This window comes from Thalassophryne amazonica, chromosome 8, assembly GCF_902500255.1.
Source record: "Thalassophryne amazonica chromosome 8, fThaAma1.1, whole genome shotgun sequence".
In the NCBI taxonomy this organism is placed as follows: domain Eukaryota; kingdom Metazoa; phylum Chordata; class Actinopteri; order Batrachoidiformes; family Batrachoididae; genus Thalassophryne; species Thalassophryne amazonica.
Window position 1 is genome coordinate 84,644,346 of NC_047110.1, and position 23,757 is coordinate 84,668,102.

At 41.6% G+C, this 23,757-nt stretch overlaps 1 protein-coding gene and 1 long non-coding RNA gene across 3 annotated transcripts in view; one reads left to right on the forward strand and one right to left on the reverse strand.

Annotated features, from left to right (window-relative positions):
• Positions 1–17,728, reverse strand: part of rassf7a (Ras association domain family member 7a) — a 50,710-nt gene extending 32,982 nt beyond the window's left edge. For both annotated transcript variants that reach the window (XR_004562278.1, XM_034176859.1), the window contains exon 1: positions 17,454–17,728. The gene's annotated coding sequence lies outside the window, so the exon portion shown is untranslated. The remainder of the gene's footprint in view (positions 1–17,453) is intronic.
• LOC117516007 lies at positions 1,977–22,023 on the forward strand. Its single transcript, XR_004562279.1, has 3 exons — positions 1,977–2,098; positions 18,123–18,133; positions 22,013–22,023. It is a non-coding gene; the product is annotated as an uncharacterized LOC117516007 (long non-coding RNA).
• Positions 22,024–23,757: the final 1,734 nt, after the last annotated feature.

Sequence of the window (23,757 nt, forward strand, 5' to 3'; positions counted from 1 at the left end):
TCCAACCTCCTGCCTGTTGGTAGATGTAATCATCTGTGCAATACTCAATTATGAACACAATGAATTGTTTCAGCTTACAAACTCCTGTTCAGTAAATGTACATCAAAGTGTAAATGCAAGTTCTCATTTTGTACCCATATGATTGCACAGCAATAAATTAAACAATAAATATGAAGCTGTGAAATTATGAACCAGCTTTTATTCTAGTGTTTAACTATTATAGAGAGTAACGACGGTTGAACCTTGGCACAACCTTCACCTGTGATTGTCACGCTGTATGACACAGCATTTAGAGCAGCACCATTTCAAACATCACAAATCTTCAGTGGCACTCAAACAAGACTCAGGAGAGCTGTGACCATCCTGAACCACAGGAACCACAACAATATAAAACAGAGCTGGCATGTTCCTAAAGTGAACAGAGTACAATCAATTTCACAGAGTTTTCAAGGACGGTGGTTTACACAGCCCTGGCCACAATAAAACACTACGGCATTGTTCACCGGGCCAAGCTGAAAAGACTTACTCATACCTTGTTTAGCATGAGTCATTCATTTGTGTGCCTCATCCCTGGAAACAGAGTGGAGGCGAGTACATTAGATATGAGAAATTTGCTTGCGCTGACTCATGGATCCACCCACAGAGCCAGTAGCTATCTGTGAACATAATTATGCAGGATAGCACAGAACCCAAAGAAGACAAGGAAGAACCAGGTTCCGCCGGGAGCTCGGCTCAGGAAGAGCCTTCTGGCTGCCTTCTCGATGACCCCTGCTAACACTGGCAGCTCTCAGAGAGCTGATGGCCAACCGTGCATAATTATACATGACCTGGTGGGGTCAGATAACATCACTCTGTTCCCACACATGCATGTTTCACCTCACGTATACAATAAACTGCCTAACTGCACACATTCCAGACAATTTTTTAATAGAACTAAAAAAATAGACAGCCTGATGCAAACTGAATGGTGGTGATTAATTTGGCATGAAAGCAGCATAGTAACACTGTGTTAAAGAATGTGATTTCTGCATAATATGAGGGGAAATTAATAGGCAGTTGTGAATGAAGACAACAAAAAAAAATTATAGTTCGGTTTTCTGCAGGTGACATGCAGTAAATTAAAGCTTGTGTCCATACTTGCTCATTGTACCAATTCATTTGTGTGTTTTTCCAGTTTTTGGGGTTTTTGGGCATCATGACGAACAATCCAAAATATGACCTAAGTTCACCAATATCACAAACTAATAAAATCGTGATAGAAAAAATTCACAAAATCAAAAGTGAAGTCCACTAATGTTTTGAAAACACCAAAATGCTTAATTTAATTTGATTTAATTTAATGTCAGTGCTGTGCATGCAGTTTTTTACATTAAAAATGTGATGGAACCAGTGTCTGATTTCTTTTTTCAGTGTGGCAATTTTTTTTACATTTTTTAAATCCAATTTCCAAATATGGTATATCCAAAAATTCCAACTAATCAATCAACCAAACATATGTATTTTTATTTAATTAAAAACATACAAAGGTACAAGCTTCATTTACAGTTAAATAAATATAAACATGATAAGCCAACACAAATACATTTGCAGATCATCACTCAATAATAATTATTTCAAAACCCAGCAAAATGTAAAATATTTTCAAAAGCAGCTCTCACACCTGAGTTTTCCTAAGTGGTGACTCGGCACACCTCATGAATAAGCGTAGTGCACATCTCGGGCCGCGCGGTGCATTATGGCTACGCTAAATTTTTGGCTACCAATCCACATTCAAAGACGGCGGAAAGCAGTGAGGAGTGCTATGATTTGGACCATTTAAAATGGAAATTTGATGATTTAAAATGTTTTTGTAAGCTCCGCGGATTGCCTATTACAACCAGGACTGCGTACAGCAGTAGAGAGAAACGGAAAGAAGAGCTGGCTGCCTTTCTGTGTGTGCTGCATTGGTACAGAAACTACCGTTGGTGCTGACAAAGGAAGAAAAGAGATCTGCTGTCAAAAATGATGACCAGTCCTTGTTGATAGTTGGAGACAAACAAATTTCTGACCCCTTGAAGGGAACTGACGGATGGTTGGATGAAGTCCAGGGTCTGAAACTGTGGATACTGCAGAATATTTGCTAAGCAGGGATGAGAAATCTCTACTCCACCGGCTTTGTAATGACTACAAGGAAGGTGGGTCTCACATATAACCTCTTTGGTGTCACATTTGTTTTGATAAGTTGACAGACACACAATGATATGTGCATGCATGCAGTTCGTTTATAGAACATGTCAATATTACAATATTACGCGCCACGTCTTTCATGGCACGACATTACAGTCATAAGCCGATGCACGAAAACGGCGCCATCAACCACATTATAATTCAGCATGGTTTCAGGATACTGACAAAATAAATGTGTGCAAGAAACTTACAGTTTTAGTCCGTCTTTTATGTCCGTCTGGATCTTTCTTTTCCGTGGGGAAATTGTGTAGAATGAACAGGTTTACAACCACATTTCTTCTTCTTTCCGTCTTTGGGTGGACTCAGTGGAGCCTTGCAATCATGTGTTTTCAGCCACCTTTCAAGCCCATGAATTCCATTCGAGCATTTGAAAACCGCACAATGCGCACCTGTCGTTATTGTATGCATCACTTAAGGCTTAAAGCCTTTGAAACAATGCCTGTAAACCTTAACTTTCACAGTCCGCTAACGCTACAGTATACAAAATTCAATGGTAGCGGTGTGTGGTTGGTAGCTGGAATTTTTTACCCTGTTTGACCCACGCATGCACAGATGCGTTGCACACTTTGCTTATTACTCGCAGGTTCAGTGTGCTAATCATTGCAAGTCGGGAAAGGTCAGTTAAAGCGCTACCACTTTTGAACATTTTTAATACTTTTGGGAACTCAGCTGGATCGCTGGCTGCCTTTACTTGACCTGTGCTTGGCTCAGAGTAAGCTCAGCACAAGCTGGCATCTAATTTTCATGCTGAGCATGAAAGGAGACATCACAACATAACCAAAGTTGAGTACAGAGGGTATTCCAAATTCGCTTGGAGTCATGCTTGCAGGCCAACCCATGATTCTGGGTGGATGGGGGTTTGAACAGGTTCTGGGAAAAACACTTTTAATGTCTTGTGTCTGCTTGGGTGGACTCCATGTTGAATGTGGCCACATGAAAAATGCTTGGAGAAATCAGCCATGGTGCACCCCAAAACTGTGCCAAATTCATCCGTTGTGAGAGCTGCTTTTCAGATCTGGGAGAGACAATTCACATTTTCACAGTTGTGAATCTCGCACCATCTTGCGGCCTGTGACTCACACGAGAGGTCACTTGCAGCAGAGTTCCAGTTCAGGGCACGATGTAAACAAACCTTGTGAAGTATGGACAACAGGACAACATTGGGGCACGGCAGAAGTTCATCACAGGTGCTACACCTCCTCTAGATAACCTTCTCTATTTTGGAGAATGTGTCATCATCATAATCGCCCGTGAACTTGCTGGATCAACGCCATCCACATCCTCGCTAGCCACTGTTTACATGCGATGTGAGATGCCTGAACTCTACTGGTGCTGCGATGCATTCTGGGAAGTGCAGGGGGCCGCCAGGGAGATTATGGAAAATGTTAAAGTACTGAATGGACAACAAATAGTTGTTTAGCACCTATTGTGAAATTTTAAACATAAAAAATAATCATATATTTAGTGTTTACAATTTATAGATAAATGGATAGCATTTACTCGTATATAGTGCTTTTTATAGTCAAAGTGTTTTACAGCGATACCTCATATTCATCCATTAACTCACACATCAATGTCAGGGTGCTGTCATGCAAGAAGCTCACTACACATCGGGACCAACTTGGGGATTAAAGACCTTGCCTGAGTGACTTTCTGGTCTGACAAGACCAGACTCTTCAAGATGTAGAAGATTGTTTCTCCAGTTACAAAAACAAATGGTGTTAATGTTTCGTAATATTTAAATTTGATCTGTTCCATGATGTAATCGACACCTGCTGCTCCCCATGTCCCTCACTAGGATTTAAAAAAGGTGTACTACTGCCAAGAAAATGGCAAGAGAGCAGAAACTCCATCCCTACATTTTCTACAGACAGCTCAGTCTGTCATCTAATGTGTTACAGTGATGTATAAGAGTTCAGGCTGAGATGAGATGGCGATCATCCAGAACAGATGCCTGTTTCTGAACAAGTCTGGAATCACTGGTTTACAGCAAAAATATGAGTCTAACAGGCAAGAAAGTTAATCTTTCTGGTGAGTAAACATTAGCAAACATGACAATGAAGAATTTTCTCCACAGACGGCATTTTCTTGTCATGAACCTGACACAGGTAGGTCATAAAATTCTACTGTAGGTAACGTAGTACATTCAGTGCTGGCTTAAATTTGAGTCTAAACTAAAAGCAAATATTTCTGACTGTAACATTATCTGGACAACTGCCAAATGTTTTAGCAAAGCCACAATCAACTCAAATGAACATGTTACATCACGGCCAAGCTCACTGTTCTCATTGCACACCATCCTAATATTTACCGAGGGAGTTCCAGTGTACCTAGCCCTTAGCAAAAGGGATTCAGGCAAACACATCCATGGAACAAGTGACACACTTACTTAGAATATTTGAACAAACCATCAGGTGACACACAGTACAAACATGTAAAATGCAGCCATATGACTTCAGATACTTTAGATTTGTTACGATAAAAGGTATGTGCCACAAAAATGTTGTGTTGGGTGTGTTAACATGGTGGATTTTGGTTTGTCAAACTGAACAAGAACTTTGGAATGTCTAATATGAAGCAATGTTTACCTGATAGCAAAGTGTGCACTGTAACCACAAATGAAACTGGAATGTCTTACATAAACGAGTCTGACTGTGGTGTGAAAATGTTCAGGTCAGGTCTGGGAGCATGCACTTGTGCCATCAGAATGGTCCTCTACAATATGCCAAAATAGAAATGTGACTTTCTTAAGGTGCTCCCTGACAAAATTGTTCATCTTGTTGAGAAAATGTTTTGTGCAAAATTTTATTTCAATACGACTATTCTAACCACTGCTGCCCGCAGAGTGGAAATTGCAACAGTTGAGCATATTAGCGCAAACCAGCAATAGTAATGTACCTGTTCACAAATGAAATACAAATGGAAACAACAATTCTTTCTCCTTTAACTGACCATACAGGAGAGATTAAAAAAAAGTATTACATGTCACTGTCTACCTATTTGGTGAAAACAAAGTCATGGGGAGTGGCGTTTGGTTCCGATTTTGTTCGCTTACAGGAACTGACATCGATGCCACTCATCAACTTGCAGCAGGTACTGGCGATGGCGTTCATCCTTCGTTAGGATCTGATTGTAATCCTGGATAGGTGCAACTTCTCACTCAGCAAAATCACTGACAGCAGCAATGCTATCCAGGACCTGCTATGATGACTGGAATGATGGGTCATCCTCCCACTCTGAGGGGTCATTGATGAGGAAGTCCATGTTGACACTGAATGCCTCAAAAATGTGACCTGAGGCAGATGTAACAAAATCTGCCACTAATGTCACTAATGAACTAATGTATCCAGTCCATAACTCACACGTCACAAAAAAAAAAAAAAAAAAAAAAACAGGGGCCAGGCTGCAGTGGTTAAAATTTTTCAAATCTCATGACATTTCGCCCAATTTATTTTTTCCCCTAAAGGAACCAAAAAAATTAAGAAGCACCTTGAAAAAGTTGAAGTTTGATTTTCGGGACCACCCTATTTTGCCGTTTGTCTGATACAAACTTATTCTAGCGGTACCCAAGGATCATTCAAAAAGATATCCAGTCGTTGCCTTAGGTCACTAGTTAGCATCCAGCACTCACAATCATACTTTACGACAGGAAGCACCAGAACCCTAAAGACTGAACCTTCATTCTCCTGCAAAGGTATCGGCATCACAAGAGACCTCTGTGCAGCAACGTAGTGGCTCCATAATTTCTTCCCAGTCATCTCTTGATTTCAAAGACTGAGGGTCATCGCCGGCTCTATTGCAGTTCTTCAACTAAATGTCCACATTAAACACAACAAAAGTAGCATGAAAAACAGACATTTTATTGTCTGATTCCATTACATCTCTTATGGCAATACACTCTCTCTACCCCCTCTCATGTTTCTAATCAAATCAGGTTTATATTTATAGTATTAATTTCTGGAATTAAAGAAAGTGCCATTCATTTAGCATTTCAACAGTGCAATCTGCTTTGACAAAAAGTCATTAGCCACACAGAAATAAAAAAGTGGCGTGCCATTGGACAGATATCCGGTTTGACAAAAGTGATAACAATCCTGACAGTGTTCAATAAATGCATGACAAGTGTTCATAATGTGTTGGTTGCTCTTGGTTACCCTTTGCCTCAGCCATACAGTGGGGTATTGCAATTGCTTGTGTGTGTATTCTTCTGTGCACACAGCAACTCAAATACAACTGAGCAGATTTTCACAAAATTTGGTAGGAACGAACATCTCCAGGTGATTAACATTTGGAGGAGATAAGTAAAAGACGGTCAAAAATATAGTCATACTAAAAATGCATGTTCAAGGATGTCTCTGTATCCAGTAGCACTAGAGAGGTGATCCAAAGCTTATATCAATCAGCTAATCGTTTTTCATTATGTCTGTTTATAATGTTATGATAGCCTCACTAAAAAAAATCACAAAATGACCTCAAACACATTTCCTGGATATTTACAACCAATAGGAACAGCTATGACTTGTCTACTGGTCTTGCTACCACCCCTCCTCTTGAAATGACTATTGCCAGTTCCCAGCAGTATTATGTGCACATGCAGGGTATGCATCACCTCCTCAATAACTTATCATTTCCTCTTGAGTTTCTCGTACCAGTTCAAACACATGGAGGTTAATTAAATTGTTGGCTGTAAGTTTCCTACAAGTGTGCTAAACTGCACTGCATTGAAAGCCAGAATTCCCCATATAAATTTTCAACTTCTGACAGGTTTTTCGACAGCTCACAAGGTCAATAGCGCACAACAAATATGACTGAACAAATATTATCACAGTTGAGCAGACAAGTCAATTTATTGACAGTATTTACACCAACACCCATCAACCATTTTGTGACGTAGAAAGGTGTAGCTAAGTGTCCATTGAGATGAAGGTGGTAACTAAGGCATGACGGAGTGCATCTTTTCCTCACAACAATCCCTGACATATCGAGCTGAAAACTTCCAAAAAAGTATGACAAAGGAACAAATGTCACAGAAGTGGTACTTGATAGATGGGGCATGTTTACAGATGGTGCATTAACAACCTTAAATACAACCAGTATTGCATGCAAACCACAGGGCTTAGGGTGGGCCTCTCAGCCAGCCTGATGTATACTTTGATGGGGAGGTGTCACACAGAACTAGTCTCTCCCTGTTATTACTCTGAGGAGGAGTGAAGATTGTGCCTATTAAAGCAGGATGCGGGAGATTGTGTGGACAGTAAGTGTAGAGTAAGTAAAAGGTAGAAGTGCCGGGCGGGTACAGATTTAGTGTATTCCCCCAGTAGTCTAGAAACACTGTTGAGAGAAAGATTTTACTCCATTTCCAAAACACTGCCTGTCATTTTCTTTGCCAAAGTACTCTGAGGCATGGATACACCTAAAAGATGCATTCATAAACTTACACATGAGTTTATATACAGTTTAACTCCTAGAGAGCTTCTACTGAATACCTAAGGGATAAGTTGCTACTCATTTGGAGCAACAAAATGAGAGGAAGATGAGGTGGAGGAAACTATAAGAAAACAGAGCTCAGTTAAGACAGTTTAACAGCCATATTGAGATATTCATTCATTCATTTATTTCTATTCCCGCTTACTCCAATCAAGGGTTATGGAAGGGCTGAAGCCTATCCCAGCAGTCAAAGGGCAAAAGGTGGGGTACACCATCAAAAGGACACCAGTCTACCTCAGGGCCTGTATTGAGATATGTGAGTACTGCTGTGGAACTGTACGATTCCTACGCACTTTCAGAAGAAGACGGCATTTGGGGACACGCACTCAGCATGTTTGTATATCAGGCAGGCGGTGTTTCAGGTTTGAGGGAATTTCTGGTTTTATTCACGACAGTCTTCAAGAAATACCCCTATTCCACAGAGCGCCGTTCCTTCTGGTTTCATCCTGAATAGCAAATTGGGGTGCCTTTTTTGAAGCATTACAGTAAGTTCTTGATCCATCCTTTGTTACTCTTGAACACACTTGGTATACACAGTAGTTACAATGCCACCAGTTTTGATACTGGGGTGAAATTTTCGAGCTCTTCAAAAATTTCATCCCGATTCAACAAATCTGTGTCATTAGGCAGTCACTTCTGGTTTTTCGTAGCACTAACAACTTCAATCATGTTCAAGCATCTTTAAGCAGGGTAGTCCTTGTGAGTATAGCTCAAAACGTGTTTGATTGTGCTTCATCGGGGTAAAAATTTGAAGCAAAAAGCAGCGTTTGTTGCGATTCTGGCTGAGAACGCAGCCGGGCGCAGCTTTACTTTTGTATCAAATCGGGTTGTCAGGTATGCGCTTTATAGGCCAGCCAGTTGCCAGGTCTGCACTTTATAAACCAACCTGATAGGAGGTATGCCGGAGTAAGCCGTTTCATCCTGTTTTTGCACTTTTTCGGGGTCGTAATAGAACGGTGTCCTGTGGAATAGGTGTGTAAGCCTGCTTCTTGGAAAAAACATCATATCTTGAGAAAGAGAGAAGAATGTGAGATGATGAAGAGAATATATGGTTTATCTCCTCACCTCTCCAGATGGAAAAGTCTCTGGTTACAGCGATGTTAGCAGAGGCACAGTACTTCAGGACATACACTTAGTAATATGCTCATTAGTGATGTGGTTTGTCTTAAGAGAGTGCGCACTAAAGAACAGACATTCAGTACTAACTCTTGGAACTAAGTAGACTTACAATTGAGGCCATGATTTACATACATGCTAGCTAAAAACTTTCTAATTCAATTTTCTATAACCTTCCTTGGTAGGATTTAGAAGATTTGTGGAAAGGGGAAGGGATTGGGCAATCTAAATATTAAGCCGGGGAATCCAGAGGAAAAACAGGCGGGCCGCAACTCAGGTTCTTCATTATGTGCCATAGTCAAAAGATTCAAAGTACAGTGAGCACCTATAGAGGGTTTTCAATCACGTGACCGATTTGCTGAGGGACAGGTGCCATCTCCATTCTTGATTACAAGGAGGCTGACTCGTGATAGAAAAATGGAGAGATTGTACGGTTATTACGATGCTTTAAATCCTCAAGATAAAGCTAATTATCGTGATCGATGTGTTGCAGTTGGTTCAGTGGATCCGTATCTTATACCAGATAGTGAATTTAGTGGCGATGTAACGAACTGACCGACGGTGTCACACTGCGATATTGTGAACTAGGAAGCTGCCGACCAGGTCAGCCTCGCCGGCCTCCTGCAGAGCATCACAGCGGAGCTCTGAAAGCGGAGGTCGTCTTGAAGTCCTGAGCGATTTCTCTCACCAGGCGCTGGAAGGGCAGCTTGCGGATCAGCAGCTCGGTGCTCGAGGACCACAATGTAAATAAGCATCCGTATTGGAAGCGTTCTTGTGTTATCCTCTGCAGTATTTTTATGTATTCTTATATAATTTTATTGCTGAATAAAATAAAATAAAATTCTGGTAACAGTGGATTTCTGTTAGCGGCGGATCTCTTTCAGCGCCATGGTGCCGTGAGGCTTCTTCACACCGACGTTGAAGCTTCTGCAATTGTTCGCCAAATGCACGTAGTGTATCACAGCAGCCACCGCGTCATAATCCAGAATGGGCGCGGGACACAAAATGACGTGACCGATACGTCACATGAAAACCCTCTATACAATCTATTGTCTTGGACCATACAAACTTTACAAATTAATATCCAGGATTTAAAAAAAAAACCTTTGTTCTGATTCTGAATGTCTGAACCCCAGGACCACAACTATGGAAGTGATGGGGTTGGTGCCAGCAGGTAGAAATGTGACATCATCCACCATTAAGAATCGCTCCACCATCATATCCTAAAAATAAAAATCTTTCCTAAAAAAAATCTGTCCTATCAAGAAGGAAGCTGCTACACCAATATTGAAATGCACACGTTGTCTCTGCTTAGTTTATAAGAGCTAATGGACCAAACTGTCAGAGCAACTACTGCTTCATGACAGAGCCAAAGCCACAGCGTGTTTTAAAAATAATTTAACATTCTGCTTTGAATGCACAGCGAACCTGTTTTATTGACACAGATCAGCAGTGTGCGTTATTCTCAGTTTGTTTGATTAGCGCAGAGCAGTAAGAGGCGATGCTCACGGATGACACAGTGAAAGTTTCGCGGGTCATTTTACAAACTAATTTACATCGATTCAAATGCACACCAAGTCTGTTTCTGATTAACAGGGCATGTGATATGACCTTCCTCCCAACCACTCAGCAGCAATTTCCACAAAAAATAAATGAGTTCTTCCCATACCTCCTCATTGTTGTCTGTTTTTCTCCCTTCTAGTGACAACTGACAAGTGAGACGTAGCCAGCGAAGAGGGTCGAAAGCGCTCTGTCCACTTTTGAAGACATTTTAAAGACATTTTTACATAATAATTATAAGAATTATTTATTTATTTATTTTTAACAACTAGGTTAGATCCAGGATTTTTTTTTTTTTTGCTTCCATCACTACTGCGAGAGCCAGCACTTTTCAGAATTTTGTGAATTTTGCATGTAATAATGCATTAACATTATTAAACTTTTTTTTAAAATAAAAGAGCATTTTGGACCTTGGTGCAGACACGTGACCTACTGAGATCTGCTGTTTTAATAAAATCTATCCTTGGATGTTTTTGGGAAAAAATGCATACTATTTGCCATCCTGCCAGCTTCTTCCACATCATTTTGGCTTTGCCCAACATCAATGAAAACAAGCAGCTTGAAACATGATCATTTTTGATGTATTAGAGATCTTTAAGCAGTATATTACTTATCTTGACATAGCAGTCAAACAACCCTGATTATATACAGGGTTGTTTATATATTATATATTAATGTATTCATTAGGTACATATATACATAAAATTATTCAATATTGATTTTTGCTCATCAACATTCATTTGTGAAGCAGTAATAGCTGTCATTTGCACGAGCGATATTTATTTTGCCCCTAATGTTCCTGATCAAGCACATCTTTATGCAATGACAGCTCTAACGCCAAGCCTCTAAGCACCGGGGATGAAGCTGACAAAACCACCTGCCTGTCCCCTGTCTGCAGATTTAGCTTTTCCCAACTCAATGCAGATATTTTGTCTTTTTTGTTGCTGTCGTGTCCCCTTGCTCGCCTCATCCTAAGCCCTTGGCTGAGGCACTGTGTTATTTACTGTCCAGAGAGCTCTGTGTGCAAAGAGGCAACATGCACGGCTGGTTGAACAAGGGAGCAACCTGCTGCGCCATAAACACTCACACATACTATATGCTCAAGCACAAAAACACAGTCACATGACCATCCCAAGGGGTTGAAAGATGTTTACCGCACTACAGAAGTGAGAGCCACGGGCACGTTTATGTCTGTAACACCGGCAACCGCACTGACACATGAAGATTGAAGGTGACGTTGTGACAAAAGACAGGGCATGACAGCATTCACTCAGCAAAACTTTATGGCCTCTTGGGATTTTGTACTTATGTGCAAAAACTCTCTGAAAGCAGGTGTTTTATTCCAACTTGTGTCTTGGACATATTGCATTCAGACAGCTGCATGATGCTCAGTGACCAAAGACGGATCTTTGTGACCCATTTCTAAAAATTTTGAAGATCATAAAAGTAGCCCTCAAGTAATCTTTCAGAATTGATTAAGTTTATTTGCAACAGGTCCAAAAGGTTTTGCACACTTCTCACTTAAGTGGAGCCTGTCCTCAGACCTAAAAGCAGAGGTGTAGTGAAATTCCTTATTGAACAACAACCCCCCCCCATCCATAACACACATCCTTCTCACCACTTCCTCTCAGTAATTATAGCCTTTCAGCTGACAAAATACAGGTTTGTTGTGTTTGTCTTCACCTCTTCTGATTCAGCAGGTGACGTGCGGTTTTTGAATGTTGGGCTAGATGCCATCCTCTTAACTGGTTAATATAACACACTACCAGGTACAACAATAACATCTGGGAAACTGACAAAGTGATGTCCAGGTGTTATTGAAGACTTTCCCAGAAAATCTTGTTGGAAGCATGACATTTTCCATACATCAGTCAACACTGACAACGAGGGGTGTAACAATCAACCAAACAATCAAAAATCTATTTTATAGCAATAGATATGGCAACATCGATACACAGACCCTTGAATCGAAGTAACTGTACTATGAACTGGTCGATGGCTCTATTTTAACATTATAAATGAGGTGAGTTAAGCTTGTTTCACTCCTGCTTCTGTGTCCTCAATCTTTCATAAAAGTTCAAAGAGCGGTGTGAGGCTCTCATGAGACTGGTCACAGGGATGTTTAACTTTGTACAAACAAAATCTGATAGTGGCTGACGATATAAGGGATAAATGTGCTCATGTGAACTTTATATTTGGTTCACAAATGATAACTCTTACATTGGTTCAGAACAGGAAAGATATGTTATTTATGTTATGCTAACAACAGCTGGCTTCTTCTTCTGGTCTTCTGAGTTACGCTTTGTGCTATTCCATATGGTGTTGCGCCTAGTAGTGAACTAAAAGTGAGCAGAGGCAGCACCAACATGTTGTACAACATCAGCAAAATCATGAAGGTCCCTAATTTTTCTTAAAATAAACATCTGAAAGTAAGCAATGCCATGTTTGGCTTATTTTAATTTATGTCTCCATGAAAAAAATTGTATGGGATTGAACTGTACTGTACCAAACCAAACAACACTAAATTTAATCAGTCCATTATATAAAAAAGTACAATTCCTGAATCATACTGTAGCCATGTACAGGGGGGGTGATATACTGAGGGAGGATTTCATAAACTGAAAACTTCACTGACTTTTGGATGGAAGTAGGGGTGTGAGGCAGGACAGGGGGAGAAGGGTGTGAGGGATGTGCATGTGATGCAAGCAGAACTGGATCAATCTTTTATCATGGCAGTATGCTTTCATCCTTAATGGATCCGACATCAGCACAGCACAGCACAGCACAGCAGTACCTTCAGTCACATTGCACAGGCAGGGAAGGACGCACGGAAAAAGCAAGTGGGACCAACGCAGAGGGAGACACGTCGAAGAAAGACAGCAAGAGAAAAAGACAAACAGTTTGAGCTGCTTGCCAAAATAATCACAAACATTTGACCATATTACTTTAGAGACATATCAGTGTCTTTTTCAATACCTGCAGGAGACAGGAGCCAAGCAATTAGGGCATCATATAGCATAAAGAATCCTTTTGAAAACTGCCATGAGGAATCCCAAATGAAAGCTTGCTGTGCATCTCAAGTGAATGACAGAGAGACAAACTGTAGCGATTCAAGTAGGAAAGTCCATCTGTGCATAGTAGCAACCAAAGACGGCCAAATAAACACTTTGTATTTATTCATGTTGTTAGAAATAAGAAACAGGAAGACTCAGAGTCAGAAAGTGGAAGGAAAAAATGCTTTCTAAAAGTTTCATTACAAATTAGAAGTCCACAAAACCACAGCATTATGCTGTTACTTCAGCAGCACTTCAGATTTCCAGATATTATTACTGAGAACAGATGGTACAATTACATGGTCTACAGTCACTGGTGGAGGTCAAAGCACTGCAACTTCAAATGAATCAAAGAAAAAGATTCCCTACTTGAACAACACATACTGTAGGTATAAATAAATCACTCATTGAAATGACAGACATACCCAACAGACATGAACAGTTGTTTTTGTTATTTGTTTGGTTGGGTTTTTTTTTTTTTTAAAGATTTGATCTTACAGTATAATTGTTTTACATACGAGGTCTGTGAGAAAAGAATCTGACCTTTTTATTTTATTTCTGAAAAAATTCTGATGGAAAAAAAGCCCAAATCATTCCACCATTTCCTCGCAATGAAACAACGACGAGAGGGGTGGACCAGTGCTCACTCAAAGCCTGCCCACAGGCGAATGATGTAACCGACAGGCGTGGAAAAACTCACGCATGCGCACGCAGGTTCAAGCTTGGCTGACGTAAAAACATATGAATCAAATCCATATATTTTTTGCATAAAATAAAAAGGTCGGATTCTTTTCTCACAGACCTCGCATATGAAGCATAGACTTTGCACCAACTATTTTCTAATTACCTCATTAGAAATTACCTTGTAGATTTCAAAATTACTCATTATTATTCACTGCTTCACCTCGGGGAGCTTTGGTAGGTGCTGTCTGTTGACGCATTCCAACACATTATAAATTCTCTCATTGCGCTGAGTGCCTGTCGTAATCTGGCTCTAACACCCCTATTCCACACGGTGCCGTTCTATTACGCTCGCCCACAATCCAAAAAAGTGCAAAACGGGATGAAATGGCTTACTTCAGCTTGTCTCCTAACAGGCTGGCTTATAAAGTGCAGACCTGGTGACTGGTTGGCTTATAAAGTGCAGACCTGGTAACTCACCCAAAAATGAAAGCAAGGAGCTACACCCAGCTGCGCCCTCAGCCAGAACTACAACATACAGGTCTTCTGCTTCAATGGAGCATCATTTTATGGAGCATGATCAAACAAGTTTGAAGATGTACTCACTAGGAATACCCTGTTTAAAGGCATTCAAACATGACTGAAGCTGGTAAGACTGTATGAAGACCAGCAAGTTACCACGCACTAGTAATGATTTTGCAAATCGGGATGAAATTTTTGAACACTTCGAAAATTTGACCCAGATTTCAAAATGATGGCCGTAACTATTACGTATACTAAGTTTGTTCAAGATTGACAAAGCTGGATCAAGAAGTTAATATGATAGTTTCAAAATGTGCCCTGATTTGCAATTCGGGATAAAACGGGAAGGAATGGTGCTCTGTGGAATAACCCCATAACAGCAGATGACACGCAGATGACACTTTGATTAGTTTATTTCATGTTGTGCTTAAAACATGCTCATGATAATTTAAGGCAGTAAATCCAACCGCTTTCTTCAATTTATTTATTTTCACTTATATAGCGCCAAATCACAACAAAGTTGCCTCAAGGCGCTTCTCACAAATAAAGGTCTAACCTTACCAACCCCCAGAGCAAGCACATGGGCAACAGTGGTAAGGAAAAACTCCATCTGATGATTTGAGGAAGAAACCTCAAGCAGACCAGACTCAAAGGGGTGACTGTCCGCCTGGGCCATACTACCGGCATAAATGGCAAAACAATTCATAAAACAAATATACAGGTAATGCTGCCGGTGCACAGGACAGGAGGGTTACAGAAAAAGACACCACACCCATCTCTGGATGGAGCCGCACCTCAAACAGAGAGACAAAAAAAAAAAAAAAAAAACAGAATCTGGCATCAGAAGACAACAAATACGGTGTAATTTGTCAGCATTAAGCCTGTGCTCCAATTAAGACCATTTATAGACAATTTAGAAAATTTTGCATCACCGGCTTATTGATATATATATATATACAAACACACATTTTAAAGTATAAATAAATGTATAAATACATGTATTAAGTATAAATGAATGAACATAAGTATAAATACAAGTATAAAAGTATAAATACATTTATAAATCAATCAATATATGTATTAAAGTATAAATATATGCATAAATACATGTGAGAATGTGTCAATAAATAAAAGATAATTAATTTATCTGTAAGGCATATATATTCATTTTTTTATTTATACATTTATGCATTCATCAATTTATTTAGATTTAGTTCCTTTTTGGTCCTTCATAAAAGTGAAGTGGTTTAAGTACACTTTTAAACACTTTTTTTTTTTTAAGTTTTTGTCAAATGTGATGTTCTGCTGGCCACCAGTTGATGTTCTATCTATATAAAAACACATTTTACTGGTTGACAGAAATGAACACCCTTGAGAAAATGTGTTTCTAAAAAGCTCAGTATCATTATCAACTGATGCATTCAAGGTAGGAAAGATCAACTGAGTCAAATTAACGATGAATTCAACTGACTATCATAAACAAAGTAGATACACAAATGTTAAAACAGTTATCTATGCTGGAGTCAAAGTTGTCCAGTTTGTTTATTCCCATGTATCTATCAGCTATGTTGAGATTATCTCTGTGAAGCCACATTCACTTCTTGAGACATGCAAACAGAGATAACAGAAGTTGTAGCTGGTAAGCTCCCAAAGACGGCCAGGAAAGGAGAAAAAAAATCACCTCCCAGGGGACAGGGATGGACTGAAGGGTTTCCAATCGATAGCCCTGATTGGATAACAAATTCAGCCTGCTAATGAACAACGAGTTCCCCTATCTGACACATCCTGAGATATCTTACACAGAATACTAGCTGTGCATAATGTTGAGTGGTTTGGTGCATTTAGACTGTGGCTTGGAAATATTTAACATGACTTTCACTTTTTTGTAACATTAATTAACCTGAAAGATTATTGGGAGTCGAGCCTTTGAATGCTGCACTTGGCAACTGTGTAGCATGAGAGAAATTCCTTTTCCCACAAACTGCTGAACAGGTAAAAGTAGGTGTAGTAGGACAACTTCAGCAGAACTCTAATTTAAGTAAACCCATGTTTTCCCAAACCTTAAAAATGTGTACTGTGCTTCGCACATTCTTACATTTCATGATTACTTACGCCACACACTCACTCACACACACATATATATTTTATTTTTCCTTTGTATTTTTTCTTGTGATATAATTAAATTTATATAGGGAGCATTTACCAGGTGCAACATCCACACTAAACAAACTAGTTGCTGGTTTTGACTTTTGTATTATTATTTTTTGTGCATTTGACCTTGTGTGTTCTAAGCACTTAAACAGAATTTGATTGATTTTGATTGACAGAGCAAGCCATATTTCTTCATATATTTTGCACCACTAACATACCTACCATTACATTATATTGCTGGTATTTTTAGTGTACAGAGAATTTCTAGGCAGCCGTTTTTGACTGTCATGGATAATTTCCAAAGCCAATTTTTCCAAAACTTCCAAAGATCACCGGTTTGATTGCTAACAATGCTCTCTTACAGTAATCCTACACTGGTCATAGGACACCTGGGTAAACTACACTTAGCTTATTATTGTGTGTTTGCCCAACAAAAATACACAAATGAATGCCTTCTCTTAACCTTACAAAGAGCAGTTTAAACTAAAAAAAAGCCCTTTGTGTTAAGAGTTTCACCCAAACAGGTTTGAATCCCAGTGTTATTAGTCACTCCAATAGGAAGAGAGGGTGGCGGGTCTCGTGTTCATAGTCAGAAGTTACAGCTCCTCAAACACATTCAAACAAGCAAACGACATTCAAACACTCTGTTTCACTCACCAAGTGGCAGGATCTGTCCCTCAGTCACGGATCTCAGGAAAACCCTTCTCGCGTGTGGCTGGTGTGCGAGGACTGTGCAAGTCTAGCAGAGGTCACAGGCAGTCAGACGTGGTCACTGGATATTTAAATTGTGTCACGACTCTTCCTACGTGCTTTCGTTCTCTCTCGCGCGTCCTCACTGTCTGGCTCAGGAATGCATTTCTACTGGGTGTCCTCACCACAGCCAAGATCTGAGACTACCACAATCTGCTCTCTCTCCCTTTCTCTCTCTCTCTCTCTCTCTCTCTCTCTCACACACTACCCCTCCTACTTTTCTGTGTCTCTCACCCACACAAAACACACCCTCTAATTCACCCTACTGTCTCTCGTTCTCTTTTAGCCCGGCTCCTCTCACTGCATTGACAGGTACATCTCCTTTTTTTTTTTTAAATTGTAGGGGAACTCAGAAAGGTGACCAAAAGAAACATATTCACAGAAGTACAGTATGTCTCAGTACGTTTTGTAACCTGAGGCTTGAGATATCCGCCCTCTTTACTGCTGTCACATGAACAGCTGGTTAAACAAATAAGTCTATCAGGTGATTTTCCTCTTCCTTTTCCTAGAATGAGGTCATAGTCCAGCAGACAAGGTGCAATGGCGAGCTGTGTACACATGGCTGTGTTTGAACAGGGCAACGCCTTGTGGGAAAATGAGAGCACAGAATGAGCTATGTCCAATCTGGTCCAAAGAGCAACTTGTACTATCACAACACTAGTGTCATCGATTACAGGAATACGGCATTATGTGATCTGCTCAAGCACGCAATAATGCCACAATGGCAAACTTCATCCCTACAGCCGCCCCCTCCCACACAGAAACACAGGGCACAAAGACAGGCATGACCAATCAGTAAGACAGAATGTGTCTGCGTGCGTGTGTGTGTGAGTGGGTGTGTGTGCGTGCGTGCATGTGTGTGTATGTGTTTTGGGGATTATCAGCATGAACTAAACTCTGTTTTCAATTAACACCTCCCTTTCTATCTGCACATCTCCCTAAAGATCGAATTCAACCCAATTGTTGTCTCTTTGCTTTTCCTTAGCCATCCCCTTCAAACATGAAACTGAAGATTAGCTCCTGAGATTTCACCCGAAACCAAAAGTGGAAACAAAAGTAGAAATCTTCATTGTTCCGCATAACTGTCCAGTAGAGGAAAAACTAATATTACTGGAAGCATAAGCGACGGAACAATGTGTTTAAGTGTGATTATAAAATAACTATATATATATATATATATATATATATATATATATATATATATATATATATATATATGTGTGTGTGTGTGTGTGTGTGTGTGTGTGTATAAGGATTAAACAACAACGAGAAGCTGTGCATTATACGTTTTGAATGCATAACACGGAGTCTAAAACACCACAACACGAAGCAGAGTGGAGTTACTCCGCAAAGTGCATTCAAACCATATAATGCACGGCTTCTCGTTGTTTAATCCGCTTATACCATGGTCCCACACAGTGAGCTAATACACAAATATTTATTTAAGTTAACAGGACTTGAAAAAAATGCGTAAGTATTTGGGACTATTTTATGCCAGTCTCAAGACATTTTCATCCTTTGCAACTGTTCTCTTCTTCTTTCCCGTCTTCAATCTTGTCCAGTTCATCCGCTGTTAAATCTTTATGCCATTGCTTTTGCTGTTCTTTATGCCATTGCTTTTGCTGTTCTTCTCATTTGCTCTCCTCCTCTTCCCATTCCTCAAACGTTTTATTTTGGCTAAAAATATTAAAATTCACTTGGAAATCCATGTTTTATCCCGTTTCTGCCATTCACCTGTCAAAACACAGCTGATCTCCAACTGATTTGACGACCAGAGTGGAGTGATATTACAGTGACTTAACTCGCCGAACTACGTGTCCGTATACACAAAAATAATGCACGCCAGTTAGACATGGAATTTTCACTGACCATGGTGTGTGTGTATATATATATATATATATATTACCATACAATAACTGTAATATTGTATAGTATTGTTAACCCAGGCCTCTGCCGATCCGATATGGAAATTCTATTTGTATTCTGCATGTTTAATTGTGGCTTGTTTTACATTGGATGCTCTTCCTGATGCAGCCCTCCTCATTTATCTGGGCTTCGGATCAGCACTCAGAATGTACTGGTTGCACACCACGTGTGGCAGAGTTACACCCCATGTGGCTGAGTTAACTGCTTCAACTCACCAAAATAAAAGTGCACATGACAAGAATGTCAAGAAGTCATAAGTTGGCGGTTAACTTTGATGCAACACATTAGAGTCCGACAGATATGGATTTTTTATTTTGTTTTGTTTTTGGCGGAGGGGGGCTGGGGAGTCGATACTGTGTTTAGGGAGTAAAAAAAATTCTGATGTTGATATATCTGCCAATATATACATAAAAATGGCAATGATTCCAAACGTTCTATGCCCTTATGAGTAAGAGATGTATGTGAGACTTGATGTTTTACTGTTTAAATGTGAACTTTAATATAAATACCTATAGCTATAATCAAAAACCAACCAACGTATGTCACACTACTTTCGCTCAGATTTGGAAGTCCCCCTGTTGGATTGCTCAGCATTTACATTTGAGCAACCACTTGTCTCTTGTCGCTGTAAAACACCCACTCTGATTGAAAATGAATGGCAAGTGGTCACTCTGCCTGTCTCTTGTAGCTAACGTGACCAAGAAGCAGTAGGGATCCCAACCATGCCTGACAGCATTGTAAACAATGCCACTGGACCTCTGTCTGCTGGACAAACTATGTAATGACATCATTTCCACTAGCCAAAGAGTTTTCAGCAGTTTTCATACTGGCAAAAATCATGCAAAAATTGATATGTTTGTGACAGGCTCATCTTGGCCAATATTATCGGCCAACTGATGGGCTCTACATTACATAAATTAAAAATGCTACTTTGTTTTGTCTATGTAACATCCCAAAGATGTGACTGGCACCTGCTTGATGAAGTACCAGCGTTCACAGCATCCCTTAGCAAGTTAAGTTAGCAACCACAGTGAGAAACATGATGCCCACTATATGATCAAATACAAAATATTAGGGCTGCAGCTATCGATTATTTTAGTAATCGAGTATTCTATCAATTATTCTGGCGATTAATCGAGCATCCATCCATCCATCCATTTTCTTCCGCTTTATCCGGAGTCGAGTCGCGGGGACAGCAGCTCAAGCAAAGCCGCCCAGACCTCCCGATCCACACACACCTCCCCCAGCTCCTCCAGGGGAACCCCAAGGCGTTCCCAAGCCAGAGATGTAGTCCCTCCAGCGTGTCCTGGGTCTTCCCCGGGGCCTCCTCCCAATGGGACGTGCCCGGAACACCTCTACAGCGAGGCGTCCAGGGGGCATCCGGAAAAGATGCCCGAGCCACCTCAACTGACTCCTTTCGACGTGGAGGAGCAGCGGCTCGACTCCGAGCTCCTCCCGAGTGACCGAGCTCCTCACCCTATCTCTAAGGGAGCACCAAGCCACCCTGCAGAGGAAACTCATCTCGGACGCTTGTACTCGCGATCTCGTTCTTTCGGTCATGAGCCAAATCTCATGACCACAGGTGAGGATCGGAACATAGATCGATCGGTAAATCGAGAGCTTTGCCCCCCTACTCAGCTCTCTTCACCACGACGGTCCGATACAGCGACCACATCACTGCAGATGCTGCACCGATCCATCTATCGATCTCACGCTCCATCCGTCGCTCACTCGTGAACAAGACCCCGAGATACTTAAACTCCTCCACTTGAGGCAAGGACACTCCACCGACCTGAAGAGGGCAAAGCACCTTTTTCTGGTCGAGAACCATGGCCTCAGATTTGGAGGTGCTGATCTTCATCCCGGACGCTTCACACTCGACTCAGCTGCAAACCGCCCCAGTGCATGCTGAAGGTCCTGATTTGACGAAGCCAACAGAAACACATCGTCCGCAAACAGCAGAGACGAGATTCTGTGGTTCCCAAACCAGACCCCCTCTACACCCTGGCTGCGTCTAGAAATTCTGTCCATAAAAATAATGAAAAGAACCGGTGACAAAGGGCAGCCCTGGCGGAGGCCAACGTGCACTGGAAACAGGTTTGACTTACTACCGGCAATGCGAACCAAGCGCCGGATAGCCCTTAGCAAAGGACCCCGGACCCTGTACTCCTGGAGCACCCCCCACAGGGTGCCCCGAGGGACACGGTCGAACGCCTTCTCCAGATCCACAAAACACATGTGGACTGGTTGGGTGAACTCCAATGAACCCTCGAGCACCCAATGGAGCGTGTCCAGTGGAGCTGGTCCAGTGTGCCGCGACCAGGACGAAAACCACACTGCTCCTCCTGAATCCGAGGTTCGACCATCGGTCGAATTCTCCTCTCCAGTACTCTGGAATAGACCTTACCGGGGAGGCTGAGGAGTGTGATCCCCCTATAGTTGGAACACACCCTCCGGTCCCCCTTCTTAAACAGAGGGACCATCACCCCGGTCTGCCAATCCAGAGGCACTGTCCCCAATCGCCACGCAATGCTGCAGAGGCGTGTCAGCCAAGACAGTCCCACAACATTCAGAGACTTAAGGTACTCAGGACGGATTTCATCCACCCCAGGAGCCTTGCCACCGAGGAGCTTTCTAACCACCTCGGTGACTTCGGCCTTGGTAATGGATGAATCCTCCTCTGAGTCCCCAGTCTCTGCTTCCTCTTCGGAAGACGTGACGATGGGATTGAGGAGATCCTCGAAATATTCGTTACACTGCCCGACAACATCCCCAGTCAGGGTCAACAGCTCCCCACCCGCACTGTAAACAGTGCGGGTGGAGAGCTGCTTCTGCCTCCTGAGGCGTCGGACGGTTTGCCAGACGACGGTGACGGGTCAGACTAAGGGCAGTTCAGAACCTCCATGACCAGTAAAAAAATCAAGGACCGAGATGTCGCCCACTATGGCGGAGCCGGGGCCCCACCCTGGAGCCAGGCCTGGGGTTCACGCGCGAGCGCCTGGTGGTCAGGCCTTAGCCCATGGGGCCCGGCCGGGCTCAGCCCGAAAGAGCGACGTGGGCCCGCCCTCCTGTGGGATCACCACCTGCAGAGGGGGCCATGGGGGTCAGGTGCAGAGAGGATTGGGTGGCGGTCGAGGGTGGGTGGCCCGGCAGCCCGGTCCATGCCCACAGCCCCTGGCTGTTGGGATGTGGAATGTCACCTCGCTGGGGGGAAAGGAGCCTGAGCTTGTGCGGGAGGTTGAGAGCTACCAACTAGAGATAGTCGGGCTCACCTCCACGCACAGCTTGGGCTCTGGTACCCAACTCCTGGAGAGGGGCTGGACGCTTCATTAATCGAGTAATCGGATAAAAAGTAATTTCGCGTTTTTAAACACCATCAATAGCCAGGGCTCTCCCTAAGCAATGGCACAAAGTCACTGTGTTAAAGGCTGGTGGACTGGGTCCCTGCGTGATTTTTTTATCCCTCTTTCTCTGCGATTCAGCAGATGCATTTCTGCTGGAGGTTGAACATGCAAGCCTCACAGTCACTGTTTTTTTAAGTTAACGTGTTTGTGAAGCATTGTGTGTTGTCCAAAAAAAGCGAAAATTAAAAAGCGAAACACTCAGTGCGAGTCTGAACAAAACAGACAGCAGTCGACTTCGACTGCGGGTACCCAGCCGTCGGGTCAATAGTCACTCACCACGTGAAGCAGACCTTGTGTTTTTTTTTTAGCAAAAATAGACAAAGAGACTGTTTCACTTTAAATGTGCAGTAAGTCTATTTCAGATGATCAATGTGGACCCATTCTCTTAAAAGGCTTTATTTTACTCTGCGTCACATTGGAAAGCGGTAGCTTTAAGGGCTAAATTATGAGCTGTTACACGTCTTCTTCTGTTGCTTCTCTGGGGGCATTACAGTGCCACACACAGGCCTGGCATATGTACTACAACGTTAAACGAAGCTTTGAGGCACAGAATTTGCCTCAATCATTTTTTGTAATCGAATTATTCAAGTTATTCGAGTAATCGTTTCAGCCCAAAATATACAACAGAATTTCATCGCTCCTTCAAATTAGTGATGGTAAACTCAAAACACTGTTTTACAAGTATCAAAACAAAACACTGACATTGAAACATTGTTCCAAATTCCATATCAAAAGGAAAATCTGCTGAATACACTGGCACCTGGTAGATAGTTCAGAAATATGCATCCACATCAAATTATGCATTTCATATTTAAAGGCTACTATCAGTATTAGGTCTGTATGTGCACCAGCACGTGTTGCTTAACATCATAAAAACAAAT